This window comes from Crotalus tigris, unplaced genomic scaffold, assembly GCF_016545835.1.
Source record: "Crotalus tigris isolate CLP2741 ecotype Arizona unplaced genomic scaffold, ASM1654583v1 scf7180000021529.231165, whole genome shotgun sequence".
In the NCBI taxonomy this organism is placed as follows: domain Eukaryota; kingdom Metazoa; phylum Chordata; class Lepidosauria; order Squamata; family Viperidae; genus Crotalus; species Crotalus tigris.
In genome coordinates, this window is record NW_024098551.1 from 132,401 (window position 1) to 155,750 (window position 23,350).

Below are 23,350 nucleotides of genomic sequence, written 5' to 3' on the forward strand. Positions count from 1 at the left end.
CAGTATTAATTTCTCACACGGAAAATTATAATTAGTACAGCAATGCACACAAATCGACTATTAACCTGTTGTTTTTAGCCACATTTTCAGATTTTAATAAGAGTTATTTTAAAACTTGAATCCTTCCTCTTACCACTGATCGATCCTCTTGTACTCAAGCTGAGATATTTTTTATAGCCAGAATGAAAAAAAGAGGAAATACTCAACAGACTGTCTAAAGTTTGTGTGTTGACAGTCCATAAGTCAGGAGATAGTAGATGAACTGCATAAAAAAATAAGCTGTCAGGTTGTGACTACAGAAAACATGGACAGCTTAAAAGGAAAAAAACTGTTACAAGATTTTTTTTAAGTACATTGCTTTTCTTATCATATTACCCCAAATGATTCAGCCTGTGTTTTTTTGAACATGTAAAGATGGTTTCCTTAAAGTTGCATTCTCGCAAGAGATCAGAGGGGTGTGGACAAGAAAGTGGGTCTTCTCTGTAGCAGCCCCCATGTAGGACTGGCTAATACAGGGGTAGTCAACCTTTTTATACCTACCGCCCACTTTTGTATCTCTGTTAGTAGTAAAATTTTCTAACCGCCCATCAGTTCCACAGTAATGGTGATTTATAAAGTAGGGAAGTGACTTTACTTTATAAAATTTATAAAGCAGAGTTATAGCAAGTTAAAGCATATAATAATAATTACTTACCAAATACTTTATGTCGGACTTTTGCTAAGTTTGGCAGAATAAATCTTTATAAAACAACTTACTGTAGTTAAATCTATCTTTTTATTTATACTTTGCATACATAGAAGCATGAAGTCTGATGAAATTACATTTAATTAATTAAATTATTAATGAGATCCCTGAGGCTGAGGCTGTGAAACTAAATACTGGATATCTGGCTCAATTTTTATAAGGAACAAACAAAGGTCTCCTCTTTCAGAAATATTCAGGCAGTTTCTTTCTTTGGTCATAATATGATTAACAGCACTAAAGCCTGATTCCACAAGATATGAGGTAGGGAAAGGTATCAATAAACTGAATATCATTTTCCACATATTTGGATATAAGACAGGCATTTTTTTTACTTTGCTATAGGTTTTCATATCCACCACTATCGAATTTATGTTTACTTTCTTTATCATATCTAATTTCTAACAGTTCTTCTTGGCAAGTTGTATCAGCCTCTTCAATATTTGTGGTAAAAGGATGTTTCATCCAGTCATACACCTTCAATTTCAAAATATCTTCAAATTGTTTTTCTATGTCCAATTTAAGTTCGTTGAGGTGGCTACTGAATCTGTCAATATCCTCTGGAGTTACATCATCTTTTATAGATGATAATTCAGGAAACTGATGCAATTCTCTCTTCAATAGATTATAACAAAGTAGTTCAAGTTTGTCAATAAATAATGACACAATACTTTGGCAACTTATAAGAGTTTTATTAGCTCCTTGAAGCTGCAAATTGACATCATGAAATCTCTTGAAAATATCTGCCAAATAAAAGGCATCATTCTTTATCGTTTTAACTGTTGACACAGATTGGTCTCATTATTACTTTCAAAAAATTGTATGACACTATCATATAATGCTACAAAACGAACCAAAGATGTACCCTTTGACAGCCACTGAACTTCTGTGTGCAAAAGTAACATAATAAAATCTTCATTATTGTCCTGGCAAATTTGTCGAAACATTCTATCATTTTTTGCATTGGATTTGATCTTGTTTATGGCTCGAATTATTATAGTTAATGATGAATGGAGACTTGTACTTAGATGTTTTCCTACAAGATGTTGTCTGTGCACCACACAATGAATACATAAAACATTTGGCACTTCTTCCTTCAAATAAGCAACAAATCCACGATAACGACCTACCATTGATGGTGCTCCATCAGTAGCGCATGCAACAATATTATTCAAAGTAATATTATTTTTTGTAAAGTATGATTTCACAGTACTAAATATAGATAATCCTCTTGTATCTGTAATGAGATTTATTGCAAATAGCATTTCTTCTCGTAATGTATTGTTTTCATCAAAATAACGTACCTATGCTATCAATAAAGCATTATTATCTGCAATGGTAGACTCATCCAATTGCATGGAAAATGAAGAGTTTTGGAGAATACTTATCAGTTTTTTTTCAATATTAACTGCCATTTCTTCAATTCGTCGCTTTACTGTGCTATCGCTTAGGGGCAATGTTTTTAAAATTTCAGGTGTATCCTGATGCATTACCGTTGAGATAAATTCTTTTATAGAGGGTATTATTACAGTTTCTCCAATATTATAGCTTTTACCACTTTTTGCAATTAATTGTGAAATGCGATAAGTGGCAGTTAATCCATCTTCGTTTTCTGCATGTTGTTTCTTAAATGATGCAACGATTGTTGAACGATTTTTAATTCTTTTATATATTTCCTGAAAATATTCAATGGGCTTGTCCTTATCATTCGGATGCTTTGTAGAAAGATGTTCTCGCAATCGACTTGGCTTCATTGCCTCATTGGATAATGTTTTATGACACAGTAAACACATTGGATGTTGTTTATTTACAACAGATTCTATGAAACCCATCTTCAGATACTCTGGCAAATAGCCACGAGCGTATTTCTTTTTTTGAGACATGGACTCACAATATTTTGTTTGAAGCTGTAGGCATGTGCTCACTCTCACAAATCTAACTGCATACTGACCAGTGTGACCGCAAACAAAAGAGCCTGCACTGTGTATCGTCGTCTGCGCATGCCTCTCACGCATCGTGGATTGGGTTTGGGGGGGTGCCGACTATCAGCTCTGCTTGTCTGTTACAGCTGGGTGGTGTGGGGGGAGATGCGCGAGCTATTCTGAGACAAGGCTCTTTTGTGTGCAGTCGCACTATAGAGCCATTTAGTTTCACTTACATAACGTGAACTAAACTTATGCGCGTGCAATACAAATAGTATATTTTCAGAAATTTCAATTGTCACGGGGAATTTTATGAAAACCTAATGAAAATGTTTTTAAATAATGCTATGAAATTTTTTTAAAAAGTCAATTAAATTAAAAAAAGGAAAGTGCTTCAGTATTGGACAAAACCCCTACCGCCCACCACGAAAGCTGGAACGCCCACTAGTGGGCTGTAGGGACCAGGTTGACTACCATTGGGCTAATATTTGGAAGGAGAGGGGTAAAACTCAAAAAAAAAAAAATCTTAGGATAGAATAGTAGACAGGAATAAACAGAATAAAATCTAACAGGGAGAAATGTGAAGTTATACATGAAAAACAAAAGAAATATGTAAAGAATGGGGGGAAATCTGGCTCAAGAGCCACACACATGAGAAGCTCCACATGCCCCATCAGTGTAATGCAACTGCAAAGAAGGCAAATAACATCTTGAGGAACAACAAGAGGAGTGTAGAGTCCAGATCACAGGAAGTAATTGCCCCATTCTACTTGACCTTGGTTAGTCCTCACTTGGGGTATTGCATTCAGTTCTGCACACTCCCATTTAAAAAAGACATGGACAAACTAGAGCAAGTCTAAAGAAGGGCTACCAAGATGGCAAAAAGTGAGGAATAGTTAAAAGATCTAGGAATGTTTAGCTTGTAGAAGAGGGGACATGAGAGCTACATTCAAATATATGAAGGGCAGTGACATTGTAGAAGGTTTGGACTTATTCTCACTTGCTCCAAAGGGTAAGACTACAATTGTTGAGAAGAAACTTCAAGAATATAGATACAGAGTACATATTAGGAAGAAATGTATTACTATTATTCTTCTCATCTTTCCTATTATCTGCTCCTATTGGTATCTTATGACTATCAGTTTGTTGGTTGTATCTTATAATTTATGATTGTATCTTATGATTTATGGTTTTTCACTTTGTACACTGAGAGCTTATGTACCAGAGACAAATTCCTTGTGTGTCCAATCACATTTGGCCAATAAAGACTATTCTGTTCTGTTCTGTTCTGTTTTATTCCATTCCATTCTTGATGGTAAGAGCTGTCAATCAATAGAATAGGTTGCTGCATGGAGTGGTTTCTTCCCCTTCACTGGAAGTTTTCAAAAATAGCTGGATAGTCATCTATCAGGCTTGGGACTATGAATGCACAGGATTGAACTTGATTTCTTAGATCCATTTCAATAGATTCCATGACCTTTAGTTATATTGACTCTATGACTTTTAGCTACATTGTCAGTTTTATGAATAGTTAGCTGGTATACCCAATACTGTAGCCAGCCTGCCAGTCTAAATGCCAAACGATATCTACGTTTGAAAACATGTCTTGTCTCAGATAGGGGGAGTTTTATAGGAAAACAGTGTTTTTCCTCAGCTAATAGGGGAATTGATTCTCTTTGGCCTACTTCTAATAAACAAAATGAAAAATAATATTAAAAATAGCCCCGATAGTCAATATTTCAATCCAAAACGGGGGATCACAAAAATAAGTGAGACAAAGAGTATCCTATTTATAGAGAAATGGCATGTTGAAATGAAATTAAATACATTTGACATGTACTTTTCCTTGCATTTTTGTATGGAAGAACATTTAATGTATACAACCAACATTATTGGTTGTATTGATACAAAATGCTAAGCCTAAAAACCACACTACAAACATTTACAAGTTGTTTTGCAACAGAGGGAAACCTCACTATGGTGTAAGGAATATTTGAACAAAGTTCCTTTGTCCTCTCATTTGTAATATGGTAGGAATTTTTCTAGAAAACCGATAACTTCATAAAGTTAAGAGCAGAAGACAGGCCAGTGGTGGGATTCAGCCACTTCGTACCATTCGGCAGAATCAGTTAGTTAATTTTTTGTTGCTCAGGCCCAGAATGGACTTCCAGAAATGGCATTCACACAGAGAACCAGTTGTTCGCATATTTGAATCCCACCACTGAGACAGGCCATTGCTTACAAAATTAAAAAGTTGTTTCTCTAGCTAGTATTTTTTAAACTAGCAAAAAAGGAAATGTAAAAGAAAATTAACTATATTCGGTATGCCTGAGGTAGCTTCTGCAGTTACATCCGACTAAAAGTGTGGTGTGTTCTCTTAGTTGTAGCTAAAATCCATCTGGTTTCACTTCACATTCAAGAAGTTTCTTCAGTTCTGAAGAAGAAGAAGCAAACAAACAAACCGAAGAAACTTTTTGGATAAGGAGTGAAATGTTTTCAAAGGAAAAAAACAAAGTCCAATTGCCTTTTGGAAAAAGCACCTTTGCAACAACCATGACCTGGATGATTGAGGATCTCCATAGACAATTCTGGTCATCCTTCACCATTTTAAAAAAATAACCCCAATGTCTTCTATGTTTGGGAGGAGAAAAGGTGGCTACATATGCTTTCCAGAAAGTTGATAGAATGCTGAACTCTAAGTACCATATTCTTTTTTGTGTTTGATCTGCCATCCTTGAATTGATTCATTAGATGTAGTCATGAACAGCACAAATGATATTGTAATTTTATTCTTCTGATAATGTTTCCAAGAAAAAAAATGGGATGGGGGAAAGTAACAATAACAATAATAATAAAGTTGGAAGGGACCTTGGAGGTCATCAAGTCTAACCCCCTGCTCAGGCAGGAAACCCTACACCATTTCGGACAAATGGCTGTCCAGTCTCTTCTTAAAAACTTCCAGTGTTGGAGCATTCACCGCTGCTGGAGGTAGGTTGTTCCATTGGTTGATTGTTCTAATTATCAGGAAGTTTCTCCTTCATTCTAGGTTGCTTCTCTCCTTGATTAGTTTCCATCTGTTGCTTCTTGTCCTGTCTTCAGGCGCTTTGGAAAATAGCTTGACTCCCTTTTTTTTGTGGCAGCCCCTGAGATATTGGAATACTGCTATCATGTCCCCCCTCGTCCTTTTCTTCGTTAAACTAGACATACCCAATTCCAGCAACCGTTCCTTGTATGATTTAGCCTCCAGTCCTCTATTAAAAGTGAAATACAAAGCAGCTGGAATTAAAGATGAATAGTGAATCTGAAATGGTTGAGATGAAATGTGTAGGAAGATTTTTTTTTTTTTCAGTGGGGACAAGAGTCCTTAATCCATGAAAATTTGGGAATAAATTGAGTATGATCTCTCTCTCTCTCTCTCTCTCTTTCCCTCTCTCTCTCTTTCTTCTGGTATCCCTGCCCATATAAACACCTAGCCAACATAAGAGATTTTGAAACTGATTTACAGAAGTAGCAAGAAACACAGCTTTTCCACCTTCAGCACCATAGTTTATTTAGGACCTCTAGCTCTAGCCCTCTAGAATGTTTAAAAAAAAAACATTTACTCATCTCTTATAAAAATGAGAATGAGATGAGTAATAAGGAGAAAGCTACTCCTTTGATTTGAAAAACAACAACAGATCTTTATTAATGCGACTATTATAAAAGGGCCCGTTCCTGCAGACCTTTTTTTCTGATAGCTCCTCATGAGGCAAATATATTCAACATATAGAATTTGTATTATAAAAATTAAATCATGCTAAGTAACAAAAGTATGAATTTTCCAGAGTTATGTCCTAAATATTTGTATAAAATAAAATGTTTTCACAAAATGTGTGTGTTTTTTGGATGGTGTGCTTGTATGAAATTCTTCACAATAACCTATCAACAATAATCCATTTATTGCACAATATCATCCAGAAAAGGACCTCTATTTGCCTACTTTTCTCTCATCAGAAATTTTTAAAGTTTGGATAATTTGTAATTATTACTTATGGAAACAAAAACACTTCCTTCAGCTTTTTCTGTAGTTTCACTTTGGCACTCCTCTATGAATTGATTATATTTTAAACTTGGCAAACAAACCACAATACACTAAAGCTGCTGTGCTCTGTTGCCAACATTAGAAAATGACATTGCCTTTCCCTTCATGCCTTTCTCATTTGTCTCTGAAGCTGCTTTTTATATTTCTGGGAAATTCCATCAGAAAAACTGAAGAAATTATATGTTAGTCCAAAAGTGACCAGTGAGACACAAACATTGCCGAATTGTCACTTTGATCTCAGAAGTTAATATCAGAGCATTTCAGAAAAGGGTTTGGATTATTCTGCCTGATTGCAAAATAATATACTTTCTAAAAGTGTGATTAATCGTTCTGGATTATTTCATTAATCTGAATAAGAACATTATTTCTGCATTTGGTGACATCTTTCAGGGGTATCTGCACAGTATTGTCAAGGTGATGATGGTGATTATCAAATTTATTTGCTGCCCATCTCGCAGTTCAAGGTGGTGGTGTCAAGACTGGGATTGAAGCTCTACCTGTTTTTATGGCTGCAGCTGCTACTATTCCTCATATTAAAGTACAAAGCTGTAGTTTCATCAGTTAAAAGAAAAGAAATTCTTATAATGAGATGTATCCAGTGCTGCATTATGTATCACAAACCACGTTGCTATAGGAGCACAGTGCACAAATTATCCTGACATTGATCCAGATGCCAAGAGATGATATGATTCATGCAAGGGTGGAAAAAAACATAGCGCCAAGAAAGGTTATTACAATCTTTATTCTTCATGCTTTTAACTTTAATTTATAGGCTTAATGGATAATAGCTAAATGGCTGGCTTCTCTGAATGCTTTATAAAGGATTAGTTGCCGAAGTATCTGCATATGTAGCTCTACTCCATATTTGCTCCATTTTGTTGTCAATTCTCTCAGTCATTTCCCATTAAAAACAAACAAACAAACAAACAAAAACAACCAGTGGCTATACAGATGAACACTTGCAATTCAGGAATTAGAAAAGAGTATAGATTTTAATACAGACCTGTCAACAAGCTTTTAGCAGAGCTTATTATCTGGCTGTTTTTATGCTCATAGACCAAGATCTGCTTTCCAGTTCAGAGGCCACTTTCCAGTGTCTTCCAATATGAGTTACAAAACTGATGTTTAGTAAAAACATGTGAAAGCTCTGCCATTTCTCTAGGGTATCCCCCATCTCAAATTTCATTAATAGCCCATTTGTCATTGTCAGAGTATCTATTATAGCATTCAGGCTCTGAAGGCTGTCTCGCTACTAGCAAGATATGACAGGACTATGAGAATGGGAGGAGAGGTGACTGACGATGGATACATACTGCACTGGTGACAATCTGAGAGAAGGATGGGGGTAGATCAGTAAAAATTTCCATTAAATCAAGAAAAACATAACTTGCCTCTCACATCACCTCTGATGGTTTCTTGCACCAGCTGTTTTATAGACATCCTACCAGGGAACAAATTGCTTTCCTAGCAGGACATCTGGACATTCCTATATTAACAGATATGGATCCCAGCATGCCAAGTCAAGCAAGAAGGCAATTTAATATGAGCAACATTGTCATCTCAATTTAGGACAAACAGCAAGGATGCCCTACAGGGCATTGCAACAGCTTTTTGAAGAACACAACATAAGACATCCTTGTTGGTTTTTCTAGTAAATAGCCAGACCAAGAGGAATGGAAAAAAGTGAAATGCAAAAAGCTTAGGATTGCCAGGAAACATTACTTTCAGTCTATAGGGTCTGTGCTTCTGCCAGACTACAGCAAAGTTTGGAGAGAAGGTGAATAATAACAGCCAGAGAAACAAGCATAACATAGATGGCAGCCCATTCATACCCAGGTTCACCAAGAATAATTGTCAAGGTGACAACAAAATATTTGGTAGGAGACTCTAATATAATGGTACACGTGGGCTTATAAAGCTTTCAAACACAAGAGATACATAGGTCCTGCAGTAATTCAAAGATGAATTGCATGTTGGGTCTGTGCTATGGCTTGCTTGTTCAGAGATGACTTATTTCAGCGGATAGATAACTGTGGGATATGTCATGACAGTTTTAATTATGCAGAAAAGATGTCTTCTTTAAAATACATGATAGGGCTACGCATGGATGAAAATAATACTTTTTTTTAGCCAGGTACAATACTAACAAGAAAATGCCAGTGTAGTCCTCTTAATCTTTTGCTTCATTTCCAAGTATCTTAATATTGTTTAAGACATTTGTTAATTTTTAAATCTTGTGACTTAACACGAGGCACATTGCGATTTGTAGCCTTCTGATATCAAACAAATACCCTTCTGATACCAGAAGATAAAGTGATAAAGTACAAAGCATGATAAAATACAACATGTTGGGGTTAAACTACATTTGTAATTCATGCATTTGCCTCAGTCAAGTAGAAAGGGAAGATTTGTCTAATTATTATATTAAAACAGTATCAAAGGGGAGGGAGGTTAAATTATTCTCTTTCTTTCCCTTCCTATATTCAATCATTTCAGACCTTTTTTCTTAGGTATCTTAGCTACAATGATAATAGAGAACATCATGGCTGAGACAAAGTGAGTTAAGACAGAGTAATGAGGTGGTCCAACTCCCTAGACCCCAATCACCTTAGGTTTTACAGAATAAATGAGTCAATATCAGAAAACAACTGTTCCATTATGTATAATAGGACCCTTAGCTAGCTCATTTATGTAAAATCAGAAGAAATGTTGCACTATATACTTGAAAACGAGATTAACTTGATAATAATCTTGATTTAGATTGTAGGATCTGCTGCCTCTTAAGTTCCCATAAAAAGCACCTTTTCTCTTTAGTATACAGCTTCAAAGCAAATTTATTCTAGGACAAAAACAACATGTGTGAAATAAGCAGGGAAAAATGTTTCAGTGATAGAGTCCTAATAGCATGTTGTTAAAGTACAATGTGCCCTTTGTATAGGAGTATCACTGCAATGGCCATAAAGCTTCTAGAGCAGTGATGGCAAACCTTTTAGAGACCGAGTGCCCAAAAACCACCCCTGCCCCCCGCTCCACTCCACTCCATCCCCACCCCACCTCCACTTTACCCTTGACCTGCTCCCACCCCGCTCACCTGCAGGGCCATTCACCATCTCCATGGCCCACTGCAGCAGATCGCCCAGGTGACCCAGCAGCGCCATGGCGGCCACACCCTCTGCCCATGCCCCGCAGCATCATCTGAGCCTGACAGGGTGCAAGGGCGGAGTATTGTACCCATTGCCCGGCTGCCATGTCTTTGCTGTGCTGCTCCGCACGGGCCGCATCCAGGGGTGACTCTCCTCTGGGAGGCTGTTGGTGAGGAGGGGATGCAGGGGAAGGTGGGGCTGGGGCTTTGAGTGCCGCCTCTGGCATTTATTTATTAATTTATTTATTTATGAGACTTATATACCGCTTAGGTTATTTATTTATTTATTTATGAGACTTATATACCGCGTAGGTGTGCCATAGGTTCGCCACCACTGTTCTAGAGCAAGAAGCAATACAACTGAAAATATATCATGTTGGTAGAGTTTCAATAAATGAATTTCTTTATATTCTGCAAAAGTTACTCATTGTCTATCATCATTCAAAGAGAATCCATGAAAATGTTAACTTGGAATCAGAAAAAAAAACATCAAATGCACATAGCTCCCTCTTTTGTGAGTCATATAGTTGTAGCAGTTGAGATTAAAATAAGTTCAGTTTGGAAATGAGGCAGACAGAGAAAAGAGGGGGGGGGGAAATATCCCACGAAAGAATAATTTATTCTATCTCTGGGATCTGGAATTGTAGCCACTAATCATTGGCAGTGTTTCTGTGCCAAAATTGGCACAGATAGTAACTACTGTCCTTTACTATTATGAATATAGCAGTCATGAAAACAGAATGTCTCTGTCAAGATGTGGCTCTTTTTTTTAAAATGGTCCAGAATGTAGTTTTTTGTTGTTTTTTTTCTGAAAAACTGATTAACTTCCCATAGTTCACTAATGACAATACTAACAATCAAGCTAACATTCAAAGCAGAGATTCTGGTTTATGTTCCCCTCTCTATTTTATTCTTATTATGACAGAGGGATCATGACTAGTGATCTTTGTCAAGTTTTGAATCTGGTTTGCCTGGTTTACTTTTCTAATCCATATATCGTACTGACTTCAAAACATTTTTTTAAGATGTGGAATTCGCATATTTGCTGCTTGCTACAGTGTTCTAGCCGTCGAATAAAATAATTTTTCAACACTTATCTGAGCATTTCTCAAGTAAATTCCAATTGGTTTTGTTTTAAGAGATGATATCTTGATGACATTTGCTTAAAGGTATCTTGATAGCAGCAGCTTAAAATGATTATGATAGGGAGCAAAAAAAAAGGAGGATATGAATGAGAGACAAATAAGCCGGGGAGCTTTGGGTTACTCTCTTTGCATAAATTTTTATCCTTATCTCAAGACAGAGACATTTATAATTAATCATCCCAAGAGCAGTACGTCATGAAATATATGACATTACACCAGACACATTAGCAAGAAACAAAAGGAAATCTCCTTTAAGTCAAGTTCAATTCATGGGCTCACCCATGCAGTTTTCTTGTCAGCAGTATATTAACGGTTTCACATTATCTTCTGAGACATTTTGCAACATTTTTCCTAATATACAGTATACCCACAATAACCCATTCAAGTATTAAGTAGGCATGAGCTAGCTTAGCTTTCAAGGTAAAACAGGTGCTGCTACCTGTTGAGACATTTTGATAGGATTTTTGTCATTAAAAACTGGCACAGTCCACTTGTATAGAGAAATCCCCTTGATCATTTTCCTATAGTGTGAAAATGCAGAACGTATTGAAATTACACAGATTGCATTTCAATAATCAGGGAACATTTGTAAATGATATGAGGGCAATTTATTTCTGTCATGTGTCAGCCCTTCAGCTGGAACTCTGTCTATGGGTTAAATGTCCTTTAATGCAATTTTCAATAGCTACTGTCACACTGGAAATGAAGATTGAGTTGTTCAGCTTGGTATTGACTGGAAATATGCAAGAGATCATTTATTATCAATTAAATCCAGATCTGGTTGGAACAAACACTAAATGTGTCTTCCGGAACGCAAAACAACACAAGAACATTCGTATATTTGAAAGTATGTAAAGCATTTTTGCACTATTAACTGAGTAAAGCTGGGGCAAAAATCATTCCCTGCCCCATTCACATTCACAGAATGGCCTCTTGAAATGTTGGAAATACTTAAGGAATCCAGAGGACAGGAAAATTCTTCCTTTGAAAAGAAGGCATCCAAAGGGTTTGCTTGCTTTTTGCTGATTCTCAGTATCCAGTAAGCATTACTTGTAGAAAATGCCATGGCTAGTACAACTTACTATTGTTCTGGCTGAGAAATTATAATAAACTGGAGGGTCATATTTCTATGAACTTATTGCATCTATCTATCTATCTATCTATCTATCTATCTATCTATCTATCTATCTATCTATCTATCTATCTATCTATCTATCTATCATCTACCTGCCTGCCTGCCTGTCTGCCTGTCTAGGTGCTGGGCAATGAGTAGGGCAATCCAAGTTCTCATCATCAGTTGGAAGCCAGCTGGCTGACAATTCTAAAACTGGAAATCTAACATTTATCTATGAATTCACATTGGACCTCCACGGTAAATTATGGTTCATAATCTTAAATGAAGAGGCTTTAATCTTGCAGTAGATTAATTCAGGATCACCACCACCACCACCATTTATATCTTGCTGGTGGACAAGATATTGTAAATCTATAAACTGAGATATAACAAAGTGAAAATAAAAAAATAAAAAAATGTATGGCCCTGACTGAGCCTGGTCCTTTTCTGGCATGTTTTAAGTCTTTTAACTGTATATATTTTCCAACTATAAATATGTCCTTCAAATGAATAAAATAGAAATAATTCTGCTAACAGAAAAAATATCTTTATGATACTTGAAAGAAGGCTCCTAAAATCATCCTCAGTTGTACGACCAACTTAACTATGCGTTTTTGTTGGCATTTGATCCATCAGAATACATAGGACAATTTTTTTTTAAAGTTTTCTTGAATCTTTTGGTTTATTTTTTTATTTGCTGAATAGATTATCACTGATCTGCCTGTCGTCTGATTAAACAGAAGAGCCATGGAAAAGCAAAAATAAAACTCATTAGTGGTAGCAATGATTTAATTTAAGAGAAATATATGGATAGAACACAATCAACTGAGATATGATTATCCAAGTATGACTTACTGCTCCTTCTCAAGGACATTTTAAAGCTAATGGGATTTTCCCCCCTTATTCTTTAGGATATTTTTTTATTCCAGGACAGTCTCTGCTTGTGTAGTCCTTTTCATACTCTCTGTGAATTACAGTTGTCCATTGCCCTTGACAACACAATTAGTTCATGTCATTCTCTTCTATGTAAAAGAATCATGTCATGTTTAATTGAATCACTTTGTTTTCTTTTCAAGATCATTTAAGTGTTTATTATATTTCCTTTATTTTTACTGTTGGTAATATAACTTTGATCTCCTTTAATCATCCAATTGTCTAAAATTGCAGAATGGCAAAACATTGAATGGAAACATATATTTTAATTTCACAACAGTCTCAAATGCATTCACAGTCTCTAACTTTCCTGATTTATTGTGATTTGACTTGATGTCACTTCACTCCACTAATTTACAATGCAAATCCATACATTTCTCAATAAGGGATACAGAGATGGCTTTAAACATTATATAGGAGAAGGCATGGAATCTGAATCTGTAAACCGATTCCCATTAAAACTGCAGTTTGAAATAACCATGAATTGTTCTTCAGTGGCTAAAAGTAAAATGTTGTAAGAAACAATGGATTGAAACTACTCAAGAGAGAAGCAACCGAGAGAAACTTCCTAAGATTGAGAACAATTAACCAGTGGAACAGCTTGCCTTCAGAAGTTGTGGGTGCTTCATCACTGGAGGCTTTTAAGGAAAGACTGGACAGCCACTTATTTGGAATGGTATATAAGGTCTCCTCCAATATGCTACTGGGGAAGAGCAGAGGGCTAGTACTAGTAGCGCCAGAAAGAATGAAGCGACTGGGCCAAAGCCGAAAGGACGCTCAGCTGTGGATATATCTGGTGGTGAAAGGAAAGTCCGATGCTGTAAAGATTTTTTCTCCATAGGAACCTGGAATGTAAGATCCATGAATCAAGGCAAGCTAGATGTAGTCAAAAAAGAGATGACAAGAATGAACATCGACATCTTAGGAATCAGCGAACTAAAATGGACAGGAATGGGTGAATTTAACTCAGATGACCATCAGGTATACTACTGTGGGCAAGAATCCCTCAGAAGAAATGGAGTAGCCTTCATAGTCAATAAAAGAATAGGAAAAGCAATACTGGGATACAATCCCCAAAATGACAGAATGATCTCAATTCGAATCCAAGGCAAACCATTCCATATCACAATAATCCAAATCTATGCCCCAACCACTAGTGCTGAAGAGGATGAAATAGACCGGTTCTATGAAGCCCTGCAGCACCTTATAGAATTAACACCAAAAAATGATGTCCTTATCATCATGGGGGATTGGAATGCTAAGGTAGGAAGCCAAAAGATAACCGGAATAACAGGCAAGTTTGGCCTTGGAGTACAAAATGAAGCAGGGCACAGGCTGATAGAATTTTGTCAAGAGAATAGGATGGTCATAACAAACACTCTTTTCCAACAACCCAAGAGATGGCTCTACACATGGACATCACCAGACGGTCAACATAGAAATCAGATTGACTATGTGCTCTGCAGCCAAAGATGGAGAAGCTCTATACAGTCAGTAAAAACAAGACCAGGAGCTGACTGTGGCTCAGATCATGAGCTTCTCGTTGCAAAATTTAGGCTTAAATTGAAAAAAGTAGGGAAAAGCACTAGGCCACTCAGGTATGAACTAAATCATATTCCTGATGAATATACAGTAGAGGTGACAAATAGATTTAAGGAATTAGATCTGATAGACAGAGTGCCTGAAGAACTATGGATGGAAGTTCGCAACATTGTACAAGAGGTAGCAACTAAAACCATCCCAAAGAAAAAGAAATGCAAGAAAGCAAAATGGCTGTCTGAGGAAGCTTTGCAAATAGCTGAGGAAAGAAGGGAAGCGAAAGGCAAAGGAGAAAGAGAAAGATACACCCAATTGAATGCAGAATTCCAGAGAATAGCTAGAAGAGATAAGAATGCCTTCTTAAATGAACAGTGCAAAGAAATAGAAGAAAACAACAGAATAGGGAGGACCAGAGATCTCTTCAAGAAAATTGGAGATATGAAGGGAAAGTTTCATGCAAAGATGGGCATGATAAAGGACCAAAATGGCAGGGACCTAACAGAGGCAGAAGAGATTAAGAAGAGATGGCAAAACTACACAGAAGAACTATACAAGAATGAGCTTAACGTCCCAGATAACCACAATGAGATGGTCACTGACCTCGAACCAGACATCCTAGAATGTGAAGTGAAATGGGCCTTAGAAAATCTGAGCAACAACAAAGCTAGTGGAGGTGACAGTATTCCAGCTGAGCTATTCAAAATCTTAAAAGACGATGCAGTAAAAGTGCTACACTCAATTTGCCAGCAAATTTGGAAAACTCAACAGTGGCCACAGGATTGGAAAAGGTCAGTTTACATTCCAATTTCAAAGAAAGGCAATGCCAAAGAATGTTCAAACTATCGCACCATTGCACTCATTTCACATGCTAGTAAAGTTATGCTTAAAATCCTACAAGCTAGACTCCAGCAGTATGTGGATCGAGAACTACCAGAAGTACAGGCAGGATTTCGAAGAGGCAGAGGAACTAGAGATCAAATTGCCAACATACGCTGGATCATGGAGAAAGCTAGGGAGTTCCAGAAAAACATCTACTTCTGCTTCATTGACTATGCAAAAGCCTTTGATTGTGTGGATCACAACAAATTGTGGCAAGTTCTTAAAGAGATGGGAGTACCAGACCATCTCATTTGTCTCTTGAGAAACCTATATGCAGGTCAAGAAGCAACAGTGAGAACTGGACATGGAACCACTGATTGGTTCAAAATTGGAAAAGGAGTCCGGCAAGGCTGTATACTGTCGCCCTGCCTATTTAACTTATATGCAGAGCACATCATGAGAAAGGCAGGGCTAGATGAATCAAAAGTTGGAATTAAGATTGCCGGGAGAAATATCAACAACCTAAGATATGCAGATGATACCACTCTAATGGCAGAAAGTGAAGAGGAACTAAAGAGCCTCTTGATGCGGGTGAAGAAGGAGAGTGCAAAAGTTGGCTTGAAACTCAACATTAAGAAAACCAAAATCATGGCATCCGGCCCTCTCAATTCCTGGCAAATAGATGGGGAAGAAATGGAGGTAGTGACAGATTTTATTTTTCTGGGCTCCAAGATCACCTCAGATGGGGACTGCAGCCAAGAAATTAAAAGACGCTTGCTCCTGGGGAGGAAAGCTATGGCAAATCTAGACAGCATACTAAAAAGCAGAGACATCACCCTGCCAACAAAAGTGCGTATAGTCCAGGCCATGGTTTTCCCAGTTGCAATGTATGGCTGTGAAAGTTGGACCATAAGAAAGGCTGAGCGCCAAAGAATTGAGGCCTTTGAATTATGGTGCTGGAGAAGACTCCTGCGAGTCCCTTGGACTGCAAGGCGTTCAAACCGGTCAGTCCTAGAAGAGATCAACCCCGACTGCTCTTTAGAAGGCCAGATCCTGAAGTTGAAACTCAAATACTTTGGCCACCTAATGAGAAGGAAGGACTCACTGGAGAAGGGCCTAATGCTGTGAAAGATTGAGGGCAATAGAAGAAGGGGACGACAGAGAATGAGATGGCTGGATGGAGTCACTGAAGCAGTAGGTGTGAACTTAAATGGACTCCAGAAGATGGTAGAGGACAGGAAGACCTGGAGGAACGCTGTTCATGGGGTCGCGATGGGTCGGACATGACTTCGCAATTAACAACAACAACAACAATATTAAGGTCTCCTGCATGAGCAGGGAGTTGGACTAGAAGACCTCCAACGTCCCTTCCATCTCTCTCTCTCTCTCTCGTATTAAATGTACAAAATCTAGATAGTCTTCACAATGAATTATTTCCTGCAGAATCAGCTGTTCTTCTTCTGGATTCCCATTCTGCATACCTGTGTTTAATTCCTGCTTGATCAAGTTTCCCCAACATGGCAGAGGCTGAGAATTCTGGGAGTTGTCTAAGACAACTGAAAGGCATCAAACTAGGGAAAAGAGGCTTAATTAATGCCCACTGAGGACACTGAGCCATTATAATCTTTTACATCTAACTGTGATAAAACTAACTTATTCATCATTTTGAACGATTAAATGACAGCCAAGGACAATATTGTTTGTACTTGCCATATCTAAAGCTTGGGCAAGTAAATCCTAAATTAATAGGCTCCTCCTAATCTTCTCCTTTATCTAACATCTTATCTTTTCTCTATGATTAAACAACTTTCATGCACAGTGTTACAAATAAAAGGAATATAATATCTTTTCAATAGAAGGCCTTTTCTGCAAAACCAACTAGGTAAGCCTAGTTAGAGTTCAGCTCGCTTCTTTTATACTTGTAATCAATATTCATCATTGCAGCGTGTGAATTATTCTTTCTCCAATGTGAACTATTCGTAGATGATTGTTCTGAGAAGGTTGTGCTGTAATTGGGATCCTGTCGTTGGTCTATGTTGCTCTCAGTCAGTCGACAGTCTCGGCTGATTACATTAATGTTTCATCTTTTATGACTCAGTGCTGCTGAACCTTTTTGTTCAAAGCAAAAGCTTGCCATTTCTGTCCTCAATTATGTTAATGTTTAGATTCATCTTGATGTGCCTTATCTGTTTTCAAATGCAGTCAGTTGCAAATTATATACTGTCAGTGGGAGAGTAGCAAAGGCCCCTTTATGCCCTAGAGGATTCTTTGAGATTTTATCTTTTTGTATAGATGTCTTTTTAACTTGCAGCTAATACAGAAAAGGAATGCAGTAAATTTTAGGTTGGGATAATAAGAAACAGAGAGAAGTGGAAATCAACAAAAGCATCCCTAGTAACTACTGACTGCTAATTTTAATGGGTTTTGCAAAAATGAATGCTTTGGGAATTGATTATGCATGTATACAAGTTAAAAAAAATATTCCAAGTTCTTGGTACATTGGGAACTTAAGTTATTTGTAAAAAAAAGAAAAGCATTTACATCAGCATTCCTCAGTCTGGTAGCTGTTAGGATTGAAGTTCTTAAAATTTTCATCCCAAGGGGAATCATCAAATTGGGTAATTGTGTCTAAGTGGCAAATAAATAATTAGATCCTTATATTCATTTCTGGACATCATCTTCTAATTTAAGTATAACTTTCCCATTCTGGTTGAAATATCTACTATAAATCATCATGAATTTTGATACAGTTCAAAGGAACCAGTAAAATCCAATTGTGGGTTCCTTTTCAAACTGATAGGAAATAGCAATAGCACTTAGAGCAGTGGTTCTCAACCTGTGGGTCGGGCCCCCATTTGGGGTCGAACCCCCATTTCATGGGGGTTGCCAAACAAGGCTGTCCGCCATTTTTTTCCCTTTTCTTTGGCCACGCCCCTGGCACCCGGTGATGTATAAGTGGTTGGGGGTCACCACAACATGGGGAACTGTATTATGGGGTCACAGCATTAGAAAGGTTGAGAACCACTGACTTAGAGTTATATACCGCTCTATAGTGCTTTACAGCACTCTGAGCAGTTCAAACATCACAATATTGCCCCCAACAATCTGACTCCTTATTTTACCAACCTCGGAAAGCTGTGTCAACCTTGAGCCGGTGAGGATCGAAGTTCTGCAGTTAGCAGAGTTAGCCTGCAATAATGCATTCTAACCATTGTGCCACCATGGCTACAAAGCTGTATAGTTAAAATACATTCTTTGGAAAATTTAATTTAATTCTTCAAGATAATTATCTTATTAGATATTAATTATTCTAGAGAAAACCTGTTATGTTTCAACAAAGGAGTAATTTGCTTAGAAATTGAAACCAAGTGAGCTGGCAAGATAGAATCCCATTTCAATCTGGTTAGACTGTCCACTCAGTAGAACAAAGATGAACAGATATCCTGCCTTGTGCTTATGGTGTAATGCTAGCAAGTCAGCATTTAGCAATAATGGAGAATGTCTATCTCATTTTCATTTCTCCTGGAGTTAAAAATAAATAAATCCCAATATGATGTCCTAAAACAGCTGTTGTGAGCCAGCTATTAATCTCAGAAATGTTCTCAGTATTACCTTGTCTAGTGCTTTTGGTATTGTTTTAAAGCAGAATATAAATTAAATATGAAAAGCAATTGGAGATTCTAATTATAAGATGGAAGAATGGCCACCTTTATACTTTTTTTGCTAACAGTTCTCTAAATGCTAGGGTTGATTTTCAACAACAACAACAAAAATACATAATGATACACATCTCATTCCATTTTTCTTTCAAAGGTAGTATACAAGGTTCGTGATGCTTCATTTCATTTTTAAAACAATACCAGGAAATAAGATTAATCAAAAGAGAGTGGCTGGAACAAGATCTCTGTGAATAACATTAACTACAGTACAACACTACACTGTCTAGCATTAGGTTAAAAATTGAAATAATGCACTTTCTCCCCCTCCCCTCTCTCTCTCTCACATTCACTAAACTGAAAAAAAACAGTGAAAAGAAGACAGTAGCAAACTACTTCCATATTATTCCCAAGAAAAAGGCATGGTTGCATCCATATAATAATCAAGAACTGAACTTGACTTGAAAGCAGCTTTAGTTTTTTATGAACATGCAAGACAATGCAGTGATGGGAAATACTTAACTATTTTGAAACTAACAAAGAAACAGTACTGCTCTCTGTTAAACTGTCAGTTATCAGCTGTGTCTCATCTCTATAGTCTATGAGATATATGGGAAAGATAGAAATTCATAGTAAAAAAATCTCACAGGAAACAAACATCTGCATTGTTACTTACATATACTGAAAAGGAAATAAAATATATTATTTAGCAGTCTTTGTCATGAACTCTCTTCAGCTTGGTCAAACTGCTAGTCTATTATGGTGCCATATTAAGATCAGCTGAGTTCATGAGTGAAAAATCAAATAAAACTAAAGGGCTCTAATCAACTGACTACAAACAACGGCATGACAAAGTAGCAGCCATGATGTAATGGGATATCTGCAAGAAGTACCATTTGCTTGCAAGCAAGAACTGGTGGGGCCATAAAGTAGAGAACATAATTGAAAATGAAGAAGCTAAGTGCTATGGGGCTTTAGAATTCAAGCAGACAAATACTTGCCACATAGCATCCCAGACTTAACAACTGCCAATAAAAAATAATGAATAGCAGTACCTTAGGATAGCAGAATAGAAGAAGAAAAAAAAAAAACAGAGAAAATCACAAAATTCAAAACCTGAAAATAGAAGTAGAACAACCATGGCAAAACAAAGTAAAGAGAATATCAACAGTAATAGGCACCTTGGGTGCAATCCCAAAATAATTGGAGCACCACTTGAATACCATCGGCAGTGGCAAATTTACCATCAGTCAATTGCAAAAGATGGCTTTACTTGGAACAGCTTACATCCTGCATCACCACACCATCAAACAATAATATCTGCCTACTCCAAATCCATGGGAAAGACTCAATAGGTGGATAAAAATGCTATATACAGTCTAAACATCTGGCTGACTGTGTAACCAACTGTAATACTAATAAAAACAGAGTCACCATGCAGGAAAATCTGTGTTTAAAAAAAACAACCCTCAGAATCAAAGTAATCATAGCAGTCTTAGATAGCTAAATAGGATCCAGGGACATACAAATAAAAAAGGAACCCTGGGATGATGGGAGAATGGTTCTCACTTCTGTCATTTTAAAATGGCAAATAGCCAACTCATTAAGATTGCAGCTTAGATATTGGGTAGGCAGTTCCACAAATAAGTAGGATGGATATTGTTGCAAATTGCTTGGATTCAGCAAATAAATAAACGGAGTTAAAGCAAGACTGAAAAATGGATGAAGAGCTTCAACCGCCTCTCTGGTCACTGCTGCTAGAAATAATGCAGAATAATGTCTCTGACACTTGATACATGCAATCTAAATATGTTTGGATTTTGTTTTATAGTATAGTCGGGGTTGAGGGGATTCCTGAAGGAATTAAGAATCTTATTTAACTATTTACTTAGTTCGCTTTCTTTTGAATACCCAAATAAAAATTAGTACCGGGAATAGAGACAAAAGTGTGAAATGTATCAGTACTTGATAAACATCCATTAGAGTAGTCACACAGCATGCTGTTTCTTGGCACTAGTCCCAAGCTTATCAGAATCCAAGGGACTTCAATTTTGAATAATAAATATATAAGCAATATGTAGCCACTTTCAAGACAAGACAAAAAAAAGCTTTATTTATCGAATCCTTATGTGCCTTGACTATCCAGTTTTTTTTTTTCTAGTAGTCATGCTAGTTGGTACCAAGCGATAACAGAGGCATATTTTCTTGCTGGTTAAACATGTCAGTCTTTTCTGCCTAGTGATGAAAGCAAGAGATTGGCCTTATGAATAGCAATGAAGATGGAACAACTGTGTGCAATGGACTTTGGGAAATCAAATTAATATTTTTATGCATAAAACAATGTAAAAATAGATTCTATAACAGCAAAGTCAGATCTTTAACAGCTTAATGGAACATTCAGAATAGTAAAATATTCTTGCTCATACAAAACTGTGTCAAAATAAACATTGGAGAGGAGCACCAATCTTTATCCCTCTAAATATATATATATAGTGCTGCAGAAAAATCAAAGGGAGCATTATTTAAAGATGAAAGGGTTCCTTATAATATATTAAACTGTGGAAACACCTTTATCTCCGAACAAGACTTCTACATATAATATTTTGATTTGTCTTGAATATGCAGTAGTCACTTTCGTAGCGGTGATTTTTTTTTTACATACATAAGTTATACACAGAATTGCTTCTGTTTTAACATAAACATTACGTAAGCAGCCATTGCTACAGGAGAAGAACAAGTAGAATGATGTCCCACCCAGGAAGCATACTTTCTCTGTTGTAGCACCTGTCCTTCAAAACAGTGGTGTCCAACCTTTTGGGCACCAGGGACCAGTGCTATGGAGAAAGGTTTTTCCACAGACCAGAAAGGATATGGCTTTCAATACTGCTGGCATCTGGAGGATGGAGCTTTGCTTGTTTGTGCAGCCCGCTTGCTGGCATGCTGCGGACTGGTGCTGGTCCACGGACCGGGGTTGGGTACCCTGCTTTAAAATGATGTCCCACTAGAGATTTGTACAGCCATTAAAAATCTGGACATTCTCCTAAGCCTTGGGATAGCATTGTGGAAGGATAGCTGATATTGCTATGTCTGTTGAGTGGCTGAAGGTGTCCTGTTATTCTGGTTGGCCACAACCTTCGTGATTTGTATCTCTACACATTTTTCTTTTTTATTTGCAGGCTGTCCAGAGTTGCTACAGAGTTGGGTGGCCTTTAAATGTGGATTAAATGAATAAAGTAAGTAAATACATCCAGTTTGTTGAGATATCTATTATTATGGCCTTTTGTGTTTGCTATTTTTATATTCTTGCTTTTTATCTATTGTTGTACATCGTCCAGAGTCACCTTGAGTGAGATGGGTGGCTATATAAATTTGATAACTAAATGAGTCTTACATGTATACACAAGAATATTTTCTCATACAAACCATCTATAATGTTATGTTATAATTACAGCTTGTCTCAGCTTTGGGGAACACTATTTTACATGCTCTACTGCTGTGTCAATCCTGCCTAACTTCTAGAAGATTATTGCAATTTATTAGTATAACCAATAATTATTGTTCACATTAACAGTACTAACAGATTCAGAAGTCTGTTATGGTAACAAAAGGATACATAATTTCCTTTCATCCTTTTTTTTGATGAAAGGGATAAAATATCCTAAATATTTAATATTAAACCAGTCATTTAATCTATCACCAGGGAAATTGATCCAATATATGTAGTTTGGCCTTTGACAAGAAAAATATTGCAGCATAATTGTAATATATTTTGGTAATGCATATTATTCCAAATATATTAATATTTATTTCTTTCAGTTTCAGAAAGAGGATAGAAATGAAGAACTGATAAGAACTGATGCTCATACAAAAGCTGTTTATATTGCTAGCAGCTAAAAAACTGAATTAAAGGGAGAAAGCTCTCAGGACTTCTAGGAAATGATCTGGGTGAGATACAATCCATGCCTTTCAAACTGTTTTAGGAACATATTCCTAATCATTTACCATATAAAACTGATTTGTTAAGGCACCAGGCTAGAAAGCAAGAGACCGTGAGTTCAAATCCCATCTCAGCCATGAAAGTCAGCTTGGTGTCTCCAGGCCAGTCACTCTCTCTCTTAGCCCAAACCACCTCACAAAATTGTTGTTGTGGGGAAAATAGGAGAAGGAAGGAGTATTAGGTATGTTCACCACTTTTAAGTTATTTATAAAAAAATAATAAAGGTGAGATAGATAGAAAGAAAGGAAGGAAGGAAGGAA

The 23,350-nt window shown here is 36.8% G+C and overlaps 1 protein-coding gene across 1 annotated transcript in view; it reads right to left on the bottom strand.

The window, feature by feature from the left end:
• The window catches only part of LOC120296792 (E3 ubiquitin-protein ligase parkin-like), a 131,645-nt gene that overhangs the window by 84,911 nt on the left and 23,384 nt on the right, over positions 1-23,350 (bottom strand). The gene's annotated exons all lie outside the window — the stretch shown is intronic.